This window comes from Phyllobates terribilis, unplaced genomic scaffold (genome assembly GCF_046119375.1).
Source record: "Phyllobates terribilis strain yellow unplaced genomic scaffold, ASM4611937v1 Scaffold_74__1_contigs__length_7073193, whole genome shotgun sequence".
NCBI lineage: Eukaryota > Metazoa > Chordata > Amphibia > Anura > Dendrobatidae > Phyllobates > Phyllobates terribilis.
In genome coordinates, this window is record NW_027362834.1 from 4,379,020 (window position 1) to 4,394,905 (window position 15,886).

Consider the following 15,886-nt stretch of genomic DNA (forward strand, 5'->3'; position numbering starts at 1 on the left):
ACTGAGAAGCTCACAGAGACCGCCATAAGCAACAGTTTAAAAGAATGCCACAGACTAATCAACCAAACTTTTTGGGTTGGTTTCTCTTTTATAGTCTGCAGGCATTAAATGAAAGAAGTCAGTGTTCCAGCAGAGGGAGACAACGTTTCAGAAAAGGCATTGTAGCAAACCAAAAAAGAAATTTTAAGCGCAGCAGAGTAACCAGCTCACATACCTGTTAGCTCAGGTGAGTTTAAAAGGCTGCTGTTGATAACAAGGGCATTTGCTAAATAGATGGTGTGTGTGCAACAATATACTGAAAGGTCAATTATATTGTGCAGCTTATCTCACCACCTGTAGTTATTTAGGTGAAAGCTCCAAAATGCTTGCCTAATATGTCTGTTTATCCAAAAGGAAGTATAGAGGGAGAGCTAGATAGATAGCATTGCATTACATTACATTACATGGCAATGCAATGCACAGTTGCTGAAGTTGAACCAAAATGAGCTTGTCATCTGGCTTCTGCAACTTTTAACATGAAAAATCCAATGAGGAGAAGAAAAGCAAAGCCAAAGAGTCCATCCCAAAATCCGACAAACAAGCAAAATGAACAAAAATCATTGAATTCAATTCTTTCTGATTTTAGAAACTGCATTAAAGAAGGGGTGCACCGGTCCTGGAGATACTGCAATACCAGGTCAATGCGTGGAGTGGACAGAGCAAGCTCTTTTTCCATCTCCCTGTTCTAAAAATCCATTTAATATATGGTCCCCAGATAGGGGACGTATCAGATATTAAACTGATAAGAACAGATTTTTTTTTTTTTTTTTTTTTTCGAAAGCCCGAATTCGTGTACAAAACCCGAGTGCGCTTAAAAAAGTGACAAGTGCCACAAAAAAAGTGCACTAGGATGCTGATCTTCTTGAAACCCTCTCCAAAAGGAGAAGGGTCCCCCAAACCATTCCCCGTCCCTCCGAGCCAGAAGGCCACAGCGAGGAACAGGGACAAATAGCCACCTCCAGCCGGAGCCAGAGGCGACCCAATCTTACCCCCAATACCTGCCCGAGTTCTCACCCGAGCAAGGCACTGGGAGCCAAAGACTGTGCTCCCCTCTCGGAAGAGGGGAGCCAACAACGCTCTCCTCCCGAAAGAGGAGAGCCAGGGGGGATCAGGGGGGAGCGGAACCTGATGGCCACACACTCCCCCCCTAGACCTGCCAAGAGAGGAACCCGTAAGGGAACCGCATCCCGACAAAATCCTAGTAAGGACGTGGACACACGTGAAAAAGTGGACACACAGTGACAAAAAAAATTAAATAAATAGTGAAGGTTTCACAGTATAATACTGCCCGGACCTTCGACCGGGAATTGAAAAATTCCCCATCCTAAGGCCAGAAGGCCCGGAATAAGGGTGTGTGTGAAGAAAGAAATATTGAAGTGCTAGTGCAAATGTGCCATAAACTCAAGTGGGGTTCCCAATCCCAGTGAGTTAAGGCACCCCAGGGTCACCACTCCTGGGGCACTTCACACTTCGGGCTTTCGATCTTCCCCGGCCCAATGGCGTCGATCCTGGGGGGCCATGCTTTCCACCAGATGACTATATTAGCCAACTGGCGTACTAACAAGCGCCTAAGCCCCAGTGTGCATAATGTATCAATCTACTAGGGCGGCCAACATCCAAAACCGCCTTTTCGAAAGATACTACACTTGATCTTAGCCAAAAGGCCGAGAAGCGATAACCAGAATTGGTTTCCGACTACGGTGCCACCCAAGGATTCTGAAAAGTCCATTTGTGGAGATGGCCACCTGGACTCCCGTTAAGAAGACATGCTGTCAACCTCTAGATCCCTCACATGCCTGCACTTTTCGGCTTGCTGCTGCTGCAATCCACGCGTTTTAGATCTGCATAACTCCACCTCTTTTAGCACAGTACCCTCAACCCCCGGCTGTTCCCACCCGCCTCAACACCGTTGGAAGGGAGGAGAACCAATTAAGGCGGGGGGGGGGGGTGGAACGAGCAGCTGTCTACCCTTAGCAGGAGGGTTGCTGATTAATTACCTCTCCTGCTGCTGCTGCTGCTGGCTGTCCAGCAGCAGACTGAAGGTGGCTGCTGCTGTGCGCAGGTATATAAAGGCTCAGAGCCTATTATGACACGCGCAGCCAGCGTTCCATTGCCACATTCCGTCTACTGCAGGCGGGATACCTGGATGGCTGAATGTCACTGAGAAGCTCACAGAGACCGCCATAAGCAACAGTTTAAAAGAATGCCACAGACTAATCAACCAAACTTTTTGGGTTGGTTTCTCTTTTATAGTCTGCAGGCATTAAATGAAAGAAGTCAGTGTTCCAGCAGAGGGAGACAACGTTTCAGAAAAGGCATTGTAGCAAACCAAAAAAGAAATTTTAAGTGCAGCAGAGTAACCAGCTCACATACCTGTTAGCTCAGGTGAGTTTAAAAGGCTGCTGTTGATAACAAGGGCATTTGCTAAATAGATGGTGTGTGTGCAACAATATACTGAAAGGTCAATTATATTGTGCAGCTTATCTCACCACCTGTAGTTATTTAGGTGAAAGCTCCAAAATGCTTGCCTAATATGTCTGTTTATCCAAAAGGAAGTATAGAGGGAGAGCTAGATAGTTAGCATTGCATTACATTACATTACATGGCAATGCAATGCACAGTTGCTGAAGTTGAACCAAAATGAGCTTGTCATCTGGCTTCTGCAACTTTTAACATGAAAAATCCAATGAGGAGAAGAAAAGCAAAGCCAAAGAGTCCATCCCAAAATCCGACAAACAAGCAAAATGAACAAAAAGCATTGAATTCAATTCTTTCTGATTTTAGAAACTGCATTAAAGAAGGGGTGCACCGGTCCTGGAGATACTGCAATACCAGGTCAATGCGTGGAGTGGACAGAGCAAGCTCTTTTTCCATCTCCCTGTTCTAAAAATCCATTTAATATATGGTCCCCAGATAGGGGACGTATCAGATATTAAACTGATAAGAACAGACACTACACTTGATCTTAGCCAAAAGGCCGAGAAGCGATAACCAGAATTGTTTTCCGACTACGGTGCCACCCAAGGATTCTGAAAAGTCCATTTGTGGAGATGGCCACCTGGACTCCCGTTAAGAAGACATGCTGTCAACCTCTAGATCCCTCACATGCCTGCACTTTTCGGCTTGCTGCTGCTGCAATCCACGCGTTTTAGATCTGCATAACTCCACCTCTTTTAGCACAGTACCCTCAACCCCCGGCTGTTCCCACCCGCCTCTACACCGTTGGAAGGGAGGAGAACCAATTAAGGCGGGGGGGGTGGAACGAGCAGCTGTCTACCCTTAGCAGGAGGGTTGCTGATTAATTACCTCTCCTGCTGCTGCTGCTGCTGGCTGTCCAGCAGCAGACTGAAGGTGGCTGCTGCTGTGCGCAGGTATATAAAGGCTCAGAGCCTATTATGACACGCGCAGCCAGCGTTCCATTGCCACATTCCGTCTACTGCAGGCGGGATACCTGGATGGCTGAATGTCACTGAGAAGCTCACAGAGACCGCCATAAGCAACAGTTTAAAAGAATGCCACAGACTAATCAACCAAACTTTTTGGGTTGGTTTCTCTTTTATAGTCTGCAGGCATTAAATGAAAGAAGTCAGTGTTCCAGCAGAGGGAGACAACGTTTCAGAAAAGGCATTGTAGCAAACCAAAAAAGAAATTTTAAGCGCAGCAGAGTAACCAGCTCACATACCTGTTAGCTCAGGTGAGTTTAAAAGGCTGCTGTTGATAACAAGGGCATTTGCTAAATAGATGGTGTGTGTGCAACAATATACTGAAAGGTCAATTATATTGTGCAGCTTATCTCACCACCTGTAGTTATTTAGGTGAAAGCTCCAAAATGCTTGCCTAATATGTCTGTTTATCCAAAATGAAGTATAGAGGGAGAGCTAGATAGATAGCATTGCATTACATTACATTACATGGCAATGCAATGCACAGTTGCTGAAGTTGAACCAAAATGAGCTTGTCATCTGGCTTCTGCAACTTTTAACATGAAAAATCCAATGAGGAGAAGAAAAGCAAAGCCAAAGAGTCCATCCCAAAATCCGACAAACAAGCAAAATGAACAAAAAGCATTGAATTCAATTCTTTCTGATTTTAGAAACTGCATTAAAGAAGGGGTGCACCGGTCCTGGAGATACTGCAATACCAGGTCAATGCGTGGAGTGGACAGAGCAAGCTCTTTTTCCATCTCCCTGTTCTAAAAATCCATTTAATATATGGTCCCCAGATAGGGGACGTATCAGATATTAAACTGATAAGAACAGATACTACACTTGATCTTAGCCAAAAGGCCGAGAAGCGATAACCAGAATTGGTTTCCGACTACGGTGCCACCCAAGGATTCTGAAAAGTCCATTTGTGGAGATGGCCACCTGGACTCCCGTTAAGAAGACATGCTGTCAACCTCTAGATCCCTCACATGCCTGCACTTTTCGGCTTGCTGCTGCTGCAATCCACGCGTTTTAGATCTGCATAACTCCACCTCTTTTAGCACAGTACCCTCAACCCCCGGCTGTTCCCACCCGCCTCAACACCGTTGGAAGGGAGGAGAACCAATTAAGGCGGGGGGGGGGGGGGGGGGTGGAACGACCAGCTGTCTACCCTTAGCAGGAGGGTTGCTGATTAATTACCTCTCCTGCTGCTGCTGCTGCTGGCTGTCCAGCAGCAGACTGAAGGTGGCTGCTGCTGTGCGCAGGTATATAAAGGCTCAGAGCCTATTATGACACGCGCAGCCAGCGTTCCATTGCCACATTCCGTCTACTGCAGGCGGGATACCTGGATGGCTGAATGTCACTGAGAAGCTCACAGAGACCGCCATAAGCAACAGTTTAAAAGAATGCCACAGACTAATCAACCAAACTTTTTGGGTTGGTTTCTCTTTTATAGTCTGCAGGCATTAAATGAAAGAAGTCAGTGTTCCAGCAGAGGGAGACAACGTTTCAGAAAAGGCATTGTAGCAAACCAAAAAATAAATTTTAAGCGCAGCAGAGTAACCAGCTCACATACCTGTTAGCTCAGGTGAGTTTAAAAGGCTGCTGTTGATAACAAGGGCATTTGCTAAATAGATGGTGTGTGTGCAACAATATACTGAAAGGTCAATTATATTGTGCAGCTTATCTCACCACCTGTAGTTATTTAGGTGAAAGCTCCAAAATGCTTGCCTAATATGTCTGTTTATCCAAAAGGAAGTATAGAGGGAGAGCTAGATAGATAGCATTGCATTACATTACATTACATGGCAATGCAATGCACAGTTGCTGAAGTTGAACCAAAATGAGCTTGTCATCTGGCTTCTGCAACTTTTAGCATGAAAAATCCAATGAGGAGAAGAAAAGCAAAGCCAAAGAGTCCATCCCAAAATCCGACAAACAAGCAAAATGAACAAAAAGCATTGAATTCAATTCTTTCTGATTTTAGAAACTGCATTAAAGAAGGGGTGCACCGGTCCTGGAGATACTGCAATACCAGGTCAATGCGTGGAGTGGACAGAGCAAGCTCTTTTTCCATCTCCCTGTTCTAAAAATCCATTTAATATATGGTCCCCAGATAGGGGACGTATCAGATATTAAACTGATAAGAACAGATACTACACTTGATCTTAGCCAAAAGGCCGAGAAGCGATAACCAGAATTGGTTTCCGACTACGGTGCCACCCAAGGATTCTGAAATGTCCATTTGTGGAGATGGCCACCTGGACTCCCGTTAAGAAGACATGCTGTCAACCTCTAGATCCCTCACATGCCTGCACTTTTCGGCTTGCTGCTGCTGCAATCCACGCGTTTTAGATCTGCATAACTCCACCTCTTTTAGCACAGTACCCTCAACCCCCGGCTGTTCCCACCCGCCTCAACACCGTTGGAAGGGAGGAGAACCAATTAAGGCGGGGGGGGGGGTGGAACGAGCAGCTGTCTACCCTTAGCAGGAGGATTGCTGATTAATTACCTCTCCTGCTGCTGCTGCTGGCTGTCCAGCAGCAGACTGAAGGCGGCTGCTGCTGTGCGCAGGTATATAAAGGCTCAGAGCCTATTATGACACGCGCAGCCAGCGTTCCATTGCCACATTCCGTCTACTGCAGGCGGGATACCTGGATGGCTGAATGTCACTGAGAAGCTCACAGAGACCGCCATAAGCAACAGTTTAAAAGAATGCCACAGACTAATCAACCAAACTTTTTGGGTTGGTTTCTCTTTTATAGTCTGCAGGCATTAAATGAAAGAAGTCAGTGTTCCAGCAGAGGGAGACAACGTTTCAGAAAAGGCATTGTAGCAAACCAAAAAAGAAATTTTAAGCGCAGCAGAGTAACCAGCTCACATACCTGTTAGCTCAGGTGAGTTTAAAAGGCTGCTGTTGATAACATGGGCATTTGCTAAATAGATGGTGTGTGTGCAACAATATACTGAAAGGTCAATTATATTGTGCAGCTTATCTCACCACCTGTAGTTATTTAGGTGAAAGCTCCAAAATGCTTGCCTAATATGTCTGTTTATCCAAAAGGAAGTATAGAGGGAGAGCTAGATAGATAGCATTGCATTACATTACATTACATGGCAATGCAATGCACAGTTGCTGAAGTTGAACCAAAATGAGCTTGTCATCTGGCTTCTGCAACTTTTAACATGAAAAATCCAATGAGGAGAAGAAAAGCAAAGCCAAAGAGTCCATCCCAAAATCCGACAAACAAGCAAAATGAACAAAAAGCATTGAATTCAATTCTTTCTGATTTTAGAAACTGCATTAAAGAAGGGGTGCACCGGTCCTGGAGATACTGCAATACCAGGTCAATGCGTGGAGTGGACAGAGCAAGCTCTTTTTCCATCTCCCTGTTCTAAAAATCCATTTAATATATGGTCCCCAGATAGGGGACGTATCAGATATTAAACTGATAAGAACAGACACTACACTTGATCTTAGCCAAAAGGCCGAGAAGCGATAACCAGAATTGGTTTCCGACTACGGTGCCACCCAAGGATTCTGAAAAGTTCATTTGTGGAGATGGCCACCTGGACTCCCGTTAAGAAGACATGCTGTCAACCTCTAGATCCCTCACATGCCTGCACTTTTCGGCTTGCTGCTGCTGCAATCCACGCGTTTTAGATCTGCATAACTCCACCTCTTTTAGCACAGTACCCTCAACCCCCGGCTGTTCCCACCCGCCTCAACACCGTTGGAAGGGAGGAGAACCAATTAAGGCGGGGGGGGGGGTGGAACGAGCAGCTGTCTACCCTTAGCAGGAGGGTTGCTGATTAATTACCTCTCCTGCTGCTGCTGCTGCTGGCTGTCCAGCAGCAGACTGAAGGTGGCTGCTGCTGTGCGCAGGTATATAAAGGCTCAGAGCCTATTATGACACGCGCAGCCAGCGTTCCATTGCCACATTCCGTCTACTGCAGGCGGGATACCTGGATGGCTGAATGTCACTGAGAAGCTCACAGAGACCGCCATAAGCAACAGTTTAAAAGAATGCCACAGACTAATCAACCAAACTTTTTGGGTTGGTTTCTCTTTTATAGTCTGCAGGCATTAAATGAAAGAAGTCAGTGTTCCAGCAGAGGGAGACAACGTTTCAGAAAAGGCATTGTAGCAAACCAAAAAAGAAATTTTAAGCGCAGCAGAGTAACCAGCTCACATACCTGTTAGCTCAGGTGAGTTTAAAAGGCTGCTGTTGATAACAAGGGCATTTGCTAAATAGATGGTGTGTGTGCAACAATATACTGAAAGGTCAATTATATTGTGCAGCTTATCTCACCACCTGTAGTTATTTAGGTGAAAGCTCCAAAATGCTTGCCTAATATGTCTGTTTATCCAAAAGGAAGTATAGAGGGAGAGCTAGATAGATAGCATTGCATTACATTACATTACATGGCAATGCAATGCACAGTTGCTGAAGTTGAACCAAAATGAGCTTGTCATCTGGCTTCTGCAACTTTTAACATGAAAAATCCAATGAGGAGAAGAAAAGCAAAGCCAAAGAGTCCATCCCAAAATCCGACAAACAAGCAAAATGAACAAAAAGCATTGAATTCAATTCTTTCTGATTTTAGAAACTGCATTAAAGAAGGGGTGCACCGGTCCTGGAGATACTGCAATACCAGGTCAATGCGTGGAGTGGACAGAGCAAGCTCTTTTTCCATCTCCCTGTTCTAAAAATCCATTTAATATATGGTCCCCAGATAGGGGACGTATCAGATATTAAACTGATAAGAACAGATACTACACTTGATCTTAGCCAAAAGGCCGAGAAGCGATAACCAGAATTGGTTTCCGACTACGGTGCCACCCAAGGATTCTGAAAAGTCCATTTGTGGAGATGGCCAACTGGACTCCCGTTAAGAAGACATGCTGTCAACCTCTAGATCCATCACATGCCTGCACTTTTCGGCTTGCTGCTGCTGCAATCCACGCGTTTTAGATCTGCATAACTCCACCTCTTTTAGCACAGTACCCTCAACCCCCGGCTGTTCCCACCCGCCTCAACACCGTTGGAAGGGAGGAGAACCAATTAAGGCGGGGGGGGGGTGGAACGAGCAGCTGTCTACCCTTAGCAGGAGGGTTGCTGATTAATTACCTCTCCTGCTGCTGCTGCTGCTGGCTGTCCAGCAGCAGACTGAAGGTGGCTGCTGCTGTGCGCAGGTATATAAAGGCTCAGAGCCTATTATGACACGCGCAGCCAGCGTTCCATTGCCACATTCCGTCTACTGCAGGCGGGATACCTGGATGGCTGAATGTCACTGAGAAGCTCACAGAGACCGCCATAAGCAACAGTTTAAAAGAATGCCACAGACTAATCAACCAAACTTTTTGGGTTGGTTTCTCTTTTATAGTCTGCAGGCATTAAATGAAAGAAGTCAGTGTTCCAGCAGAGGGAGACAACGTTTCAGAAAAGGCATTGTAGCAAACCAAAAAAGAAATTTTAAGTGCAGCAGAGTAACCAGCTCACATACCTGTTAGCTCAGGTGAGTTTAAAAGGCTGCTGTTGATAACAAGGGCATTTGCTAAATAGATGGTGTGTGTGCAACAATATACTGAAAGGTCAATTATATTGTGCAGCTTATCTCACCACCTGTAGTTATTTAGGTGAAAGCTCCAAAATGCTTGCCTAATATGTCTGTTTATCCAAAAGGAAGTATAGAGGGAGAGCTAGATAGATAGCATTGCATTACATTACATTACATGGCAATGCAATGCACAGTTGCTGAAGTTGAACCAAAATGAGCTTGTCATCTGGCTTCTGCAACTTTTAACATGAAAAATCCAATGAGGAGAAGAAAAGCAAAGCCAAAGAGTCCATCCCAAAATCCGACAAACAAGCAAAATGAACAAAAAGCATTGAATTCAATTCTTTCTGATTTTAGAAACTGCATTAAAGAAGGGGTGCACCGGTCCTGGAGATACTGCAATACCAGGTCAATGCGTGGAGTGGACAGAGCAAGCTCTTTTTCCATCTCCCTGTTCTAAAAATCCATTTAATATATGGTCCCCAGATAGGGGACGTATCAGATATTAAACTGATAAGAACAGATACTACACTTGATCTTAGCCAAAAGGCCGAGAAGCGATAACCAGAATTGGTTTCCGACTACGGTGCCACCCAAGGATTCTGAAAAGTCCATTTGTGGAGATGGCCAACTGGACTCCCGTTAAGAAGACATGCTGTCAACCTCTAGATCCCTCACATGCCTGCACTTTTCGGCTTGCTGCTGCTGCAATCCACGCGTTTTAGATCTGCATAACCACCTCTTTTAGCACAGTACCCTCAACCCCCGGCTGTTCCCACCCGCCTCAACACCGTTGGAAGGGAGGAGAACCAATTAAGGCGGGGGGGGGGTGGAACGAGCAGCTGTCTACCCTTAGCAGGAGGGTTGCTGATTAATTACCTCTCCTGCTGCTGCTGCTGGCTGTCCAGCAGCAGACTGAAGGTGGCTGCTGCTGTGCGCAGGTATATAAAGGCTCAGAGCCTATTATGACACGCGCAGCCAGCGTTCCATTGCCACATTCCGTCTACTGCAGGCGGGATACCTGGATGGCTGAATGTCACTGAGAAGCTCACAGAGACCGCCATAAGCAACAGTTTAAAAGAATGCCACAGACTAATCAACCAAACTTTTTGGGTTGGTTTCTCTTTTATAGTCTGCAGGCATTAAATGAAAGAAGTCAGTGTTCCAGCAGAGGGAGACAACGTTTCAGAAAAGGCATTGTAGCAAACCAAAAAATAAATTTTAAGCGCAGCAGAGTAACCAGCTCACATACCTGTTAGCTCAGGTGAGTTTAAAAGGCTGCTGTTGATAACAAGGGCATTTGCTAAATAGATGGTGTGTGTGCAACAATATACTGAAAGGTCAATTATATTGTGCAGCTTATCTCACCACCTGTAGTTATTTAGGTGAAAGCTCCAAAATGCTTGCCTAATATGTCTGTTTATCCAAAAGGAAGTATAGAGGGAGAGCTAGATAGATAGCATTGCATTACATTACATTACATGGCAATGCAATGCACAGTTGCTGAAGTTGAACCAAAATGAGCTTGTCATCTGGCTTCTGCAACTTTTAGCATGAAAAATCCAATGAGGAGAAGAAAAGCAAAGCCAAAGAGTCCATCCCAAAATCCGACAAACAAGCAAAATGAACAAAAAGCATTGAATTCAATTCTTTCTGATTTTAGAAACTGCATTAAAGAAGGGGTGCACCGGTCCTGGAGATACTGCAATACCAGGTCAATGCGTGGAGTGGACAGAGCAAGCTCTTTTTCCATCTCCCTGTTCTAAAAATCCATTTAATATATGGTCCCCAGATAGGGGACGTATCAGATATTAAACTGATAAGAACAGATACTACACTTGATCTTAGCCAAAAGGCCGAGAAGCGATAACCAGAATTGGTTTCCGACTACGGTGCCACCCAAGGATTCTGAAATGTCCATTTGTGGAGATGGCCACCTGGACTCCCGTTAAGAAGACATGCTGTCAACCTCTAGATCCCTCACATGCCTGCACTTTTCGGCTTGCTGCTGCTGCAATCCACGCGTTTTAGATCTGCATAACTCCACCTCTTTTAGCACAGTACCCTCAACCCCCGGCTGTTCCCACCCGCCTCAACACCGTTGGAAGGGAGGAGAACCAATTAAGGCGGGGGGGGGGGTGGAACGAGCAGCTGTCTACCCTTAGCAGGAGGGTTGCTGATTAATTACCTCTCCTGCTGCTGCTGCTGGCTGTCCAGCAGCAGACTGAAGGCGGCTGCTGCTGTGCGCAGGTATATAAAGGCTCAGAGCCTATTATGACACGCGCAGCCAGCGTTCCATTGCCACATTCCGTCTACTGCAGGCGGGATACCTGGATGGCTGAATGTCACTGAGAAGCTCACAGAGACCGCCATAAGCAACAGTTTAAAAGAATGCCACAGACTAATCAACCAAACTTTTTGGGTTGGTTTCTCTTTTATAGTCTGCAGGCATTAAATGAAAGAAGTCAGTGTTCCAGCAGAGGGAGACAACGTTTCAGAAAAGGCATTGTAGCAAACCAAAAAAGAAATTTTAAGCGCAGCAGAGTAACCAGCTCACATACCTGTTAGCTCAGGTGAGTTTAAAAGGCTGCTGTTGATAACATGGGCATTTGCTAAATAGATGGTGTGTGTGCAACAATATACTGAAAGGTCAATTATATTGTGCAGCTTATCTCACCACCTGTAGTTATTTAGGTGAAAGCTCCAAAATGCTTGCCTAATATGTCTGTTTATCCAAAAGGAAGTATAGAGGGAGAGCTAGATAGATAGCATTGCATTACATTACATTACATGGCAATGCAATGCACAGTTGCTGAAGTTGAACCAAAATGAGCTTGTCATCTGGCTTCTGCAACTTTTAACATGAAAAATCCAATGAGGAGAAGAAAAGCAAAGCCAAAGAGTCCATCCCAAAATCCGACAAACAAGCAAAATGAACAAAAAGCATTGAATTCAATTCTTTCTGATTTTAGAAACTGCATTAAAGAAGGGGTGCACCGGTCCTGGAGATACTGCAATACCAGGTCAATGCGTGGAGTGGACAGAGCAAGCTCTTTTTCCATCTCCCTGTTCTAAAAATCCATTTAATATATGGTCCCCAGATAGGGGACGTATCAGATATTAAACTGATAAGAACAGACACTACACTTGATCTTAGCCAAAAGGCCGAGAAGCGATAACCAGAATTGGTTTCCGACTACGGTGCCACCCAAGGATTCTGAAAAGTTCATTTGTGGAGATGGCCACCTGGACTCCCGTTAAGAAGACATGCTGTCAACCTCTAGATCCCTCACATGCCTGCACTTTTCGGCTTGCTGCTGCTGCAATCCACGCGTTTTAGATCTGCATAACTCCACCTCTTTTAGCACAGTACCCTCAACCCCCGGCTGTTCCCACCCGCCTCAACACCGTTGGAAGGGAGGAGAACCAATTAAGGCGGGGGGGGGGGTGGAACGAGCAGCTGTCTACCCTTAGCAGGAGGGTTGCTGATTAATTACCTCTCCTGCTGCTGCTGCTGCTGGCTGTCCAGCAGCAGACTGAAGGTGGCTGCTGCTGTGCGCAGGTATATAAAGGCTCAGAGCCTATTATGACACGCGCAGCCAGCGTTCCATTGCCACATTCCGTCTACTGCAGGCGGGATACCTGGATGGCTGAATGTCACTGAGAAGCTCACAGAGACCGCCATAAGCAACAGTTTAAAAGAATGCCACAGACTAATCAACCAAACTTTTTGGGTTGGTTTCTCTTTTATAGTCTGCAGGCATTAAATGAAAGAAGTCAGTGTTCCAGCAGAGGGAGACAACGTTTCAGAAAAGGCATTGTAGCAAACCAAAAAAGAAATTTTAAGCGCAGCAGAGTAACCAGCTCACATACCTGTTAGCTCAGGTGAGTTTAAAAGGCTGCTGTTGATAACAAGGGCATTTGCTAAATAGATGGTGTGTGTGCAACAATATACTGAAAGGTCAATTATATTGTGCAGCTTATCTCACCACCTGTAGTTATTTAGGTGAAAGCTCCAAAATGCTTGCCTAATATGTCTGTTTATCCAAAAGGAAGTATAGAGGGAGAGCTAGATAGATAGCATTGCATTACATTACATTACATGGCAATGCAATGCACAGTTGCTGAAGTTGAACCAAAATGAGCTTGTCATCTGGCTTCTGCAACTTTTAACATGAAAAATCCAATGAGGAGAAGAAAAGCAAAGCCAAAGAGTCCATCCCAAAATCCGACAAACAAGCAAAATGAACAAAAAGCATTGAATTCAATTCTTTCTGATTTTAGAAACTGCATTAAAGAAGGGGTGCACCGGTCCTGGAGATACTGCAATACCAGGTCAATGCGTGGAGTGGACAGAGCAAGCTCTTTTTCCATCTCCCTGTTCTAAAAATCCATTTAATATATGGTCCCCAGATAGGGGACGTATCAGATATTAAACTGATAAGAACAGATACTACACTTGATCTTAGCCAAAAGGCCGAGAAGCGATAACCAGAATTGGTTTCCGACTACGGTGCCACCCAAGGATTCTGAAAAGTCCATTTGTGGAGATGGCCAACTGGACTCCCGTTAAGAAGACATGCTGTCAACCTCTAGATCCATCACATGCCTGCACTTTTCGGCTTGCTGCTGCTGCAATCCACGCGTTTTAGATCTGCATAACTCCACCTCTTTTAGCACAGTACCCTCAACCCCCGGCTGTTCCCACCCGCCTCAACACCGTTGGAAGGGAGGAGAACCAATTAAGGCGGGGGGGGGGTGGAACGAGCAGCTGTCTACCCTTAGCAGGAGGGTTGCTGATTAATTACCTCTCCTGCTGCTGCTGCTGCTGGCTGTCCAGCAGCAGACTGAAGGTGGCTGCTGCTGTGCGCAGGTATATAAAGGCTCAGAGCCTATTATGACACGCGCAGCCAGCGTTCCATTGCCACATTCCGTCTACTGCAGGCGGGATACCTGGATGGCTGAATGTCACTGAGAAGCTCACAGAGACCGCCATAAGCAACAGTTTAAAAGAATGCCACAGACTAATCAACCAAACTTTTTGGGTTGGTTTCTCTTTTATAGTCTGCAGGCATTAAATGAAAGAAGTCAGTGTTCCAGCAGAGGGAGACAACGTTTCAGAAAAGGCATTGTAGCAAACCAAAAAAGAAATTTTAAGTGCAGCAGAGTAACCAGCTCACATACCTGTTAGCTCAGGTGAGTTTAAAAGGCTGCTGTTGATAACAAGGGCATTTGCTAAATAGATGGTGTGTGTGCAACAATATACTGAAAGGTCAATTATATTGTGCAGCTTATCTCACCACCTGTAGTTATTTAGGTGAAAGCTCCAAAATGCTTGCCTAATATGTCTGTTTATCCAAAAGGAAGTATAGAGGGAGAGCTAGATAGATAGCATTGCATTACATTACATTACATGGCAATGCAATGCACAGTTGCTGAAGTTGAACCAAAATGAGCTTGTCATCTGGCTTCTGCAACTTTTAACATGAAAAATCCAATGAGGAGAAGAAAAGCAAAGCCAAAGAGTCCATCCCAAAATCCGACAAACAAGCAAAATGAACAAAAAGCATTGAATTCAATTCTTTCTGATTTTAGAAACTGCATTAAAGAAGGGGTGCACCGGTCCTGGAGATACTGCAATACCAGGTCAATGCGTGGAGTGGACAGAGCAAGCTCTTTTTCCATCTCCCTGTTCTAAAAATCCATTTAATATATGGTCCCCAGATAGGGGACGTATCAGATATTAAACTGATAAGAACAGATACTACACTTGATCTTAGCCAAAAGGCCGAGAAGCGATAACCAGAATTGGTTTCCGACTACGGTGCCACCCAAGGATTCTGAAAAGTCCATTTGTGGAGATGGCCAACTGGACTCCCGTTAAGAAGACATGCTGTCAACCTCTAGATCCCTCACATGCCTGCACTTTTCGGCTTGCTGCTGCTGCAATCCACGCGTTTTAGATCTGCATAACCACCTCTTTTAGCACAGTACCCTCAACCCCCGGCTGTTCCCACCCGCCTCAACACCGTTGGAAGGGAGGAGAACCAATTAAGGCGGGGGGGGGGTGGAACGAGCAGCTGTCTACCCTTAGCAGGAGGGTTGCTGATTAATTACCTCTCCTGCTGCTGCTGCTGGCTGTCCAGCAGCAGACTGAAGGTGGCTGCTGCTGTGCGCAGGTATATAAAGGCTCAGAGCCTATTATGACACGCGCAGCCAGCGTTCCATTGCCACATTCCGTCTACTGCAGGCGGGATACCTGGATGGCTGAATGTCACTGAGAAGCTCACAGAGACCGCCATAAGCAACAGTTTAAAAGAATGCCACAGACTAATCAACCAAACTTTTTGGGTTGGTTTCTCTTTTATAGTCTGCAGGCATTAAATGAAAGAAGTCAGTGTTCCAGCAGAGGGAGACAACGTTTCAGAAAAGGCATTGTAGCAAACCAAAAAAGAAATTTTAAGCGCAGCAGAGTAACCAGCTCACATACCTGTTAGCTCAGGTGAGTTTAAAAGGCTGCTGTTGATAACAAGGGCATTTGCTAAATAGATGGTGTGTGTGCAACAATATACTGAAAGGTCAATTATATTGTGCAGCTTATCTCACCACCTGTAGTTATTTAGGTGAAAGCTCCAAAATGCTTGCCTAATATGTCTGTTTATCCAAAAGGAAGTATAGAGGGAGAGCTAGATAGATAGCATTGCATTACATTACATTACATGGCAATGCAATGCACAGTTGCTGAAGTTGAACCAAAATGAGCTTGTCATCTGGCTTCTGCAACTTTTAACATGAAAAATCCAATGAGGAGAAGAAAAGCAAAGCCAAAGAGTCCATCCCAAAATCCGACAAACAAGCAA

The 15,886-nt window shown here is 45.3% G+C and overlaps 11 non-coding genes and 1 pseudogene across 11 annotated transcripts; all 12 read right to left on the minus strand.

Moving 5' to 3' along the window:
* Nucleotides 1-639: 639 nt before the first annotated feature.
* On the minus strand, nt 640-826 carry LOC141196378 (U2 spliceosomal RNA). The gene has a single exon (XR_012268912.1). It is a non-coding gene; the product is annotated as a U2 spliceosomal RNA (small nuclear RNA).
* A 797-nt stretch (nt 827-1,623) lies between these two features.
* LOC141196503 (U2 spliceosomal RNA) lies at nt 1,624-1,715 on the minus strand (annotated as a pseudogene).
* A 1,122-nt stretch (nt 1,716-2,837) lies between these two features.
* LOC141196048 (U2 spliceosomal RNA) lies at nt 2,838-3,028 on the minus strand. Its single transcript, XR_012268616.1, has one exon. It is a non-coding gene; the product is annotated as a U2 spliceosomal RNA (small nuclear RNA).
* A 1,118-nt stretch (nt 3,029-4,146) lies between these two features.
* LOC141195595 (U2 spliceosomal RNA) lies at nt 4,147-4,337 on the minus strand. The gene has a single exon (XR_012268178.1). It is a non-coding gene; the product is annotated as a U2 spliceosomal RNA (small nuclear RNA).
* A 1,128-nt stretch (nt 4,338-5,465) lies between these two features.
* On the minus strand, nt 5,466-5,656 carry LOC141195596 (U2 spliceosomal RNA). Its single transcript, XR_012268179.1, has one exon. It is a non-coding gene; the product is annotated as a U2 spliceosomal RNA (small nuclear RNA).
* A 1,118-nt stretch (nt 5,657-6,774) lies between these two features.
* Nucleotides 6,775-6,965, minus strand: LOC141196049 (U2 spliceosomal RNA). The gene has a single exon (XR_012268617.1). It is a non-coding gene; the product is annotated as a U2 spliceosomal RNA (small nuclear RNA).
* Nucleotides 6,966-8,086: 1,121 nt separating this feature from the next.
* On the minus strand, nt 8,087-8,277 carry LOC141195597 (U2 spliceosomal RNA). Its single transcript, XR_012268180.1, has one exon. It is a non-coding gene; the product is annotated as a U2 spliceosomal RNA (small nuclear RNA).
* Nucleotides 8,278-9,397: 1,120 nt separating this feature from the next.
* LOC141195598 (U2 spliceosomal RNA) lies at nt 9,398-9,588 on the minus strand. Its single transcript, XR_012268181.1, has one exon. It is a non-coding gene; the product is annotated as a U2 spliceosomal RNA (small nuclear RNA).
* A 1,115-nt stretch (nt 9,589-10,703) lies between these two features.
* LOC141195599 (U2 spliceosomal RNA) lies at nt 10,704-10,894 on the minus strand. The gene has a single exon (XR_012268182.1). It is a non-coding gene; the product is annotated as a U2 spliceosomal RNA (small nuclear RNA).
* Nucleotides 10,895-12,012: 1,118 nt separating this feature from the next.
* LOC141196051 (U2 spliceosomal RNA) lies at nt 12,013-12,203 on the minus strand. Its single transcript, XR_012268618.1, has one exon. It is a non-coding gene; the product is annotated as a U2 spliceosomal RNA (small nuclear RNA).
* Nucleotides 12,204-13,324: 1,121 nt separating this feature from the next.
* LOC141195601 (U2 spliceosomal RNA) lies at nt 13,325-13,515 on the minus strand. The gene has a single exon (XR_012268183.1). It is a non-coding gene; the product is annotated as a U2 spliceosomal RNA (small nuclear RNA).
* A 1,120-nt stretch (nt 13,516-14,635) lies between these two features.
* On the minus strand, nt 14,636-14,826 carry LOC141195602 (U2 spliceosomal RNA). Its single transcript, XR_012268184.1, has one exon. It is a non-coding gene; the product is annotated as a U2 spliceosomal RNA (small nuclear RNA).
* Between the last annotated feature and the right edge of the window lie 1,060 nt (nt 14,827-15,886).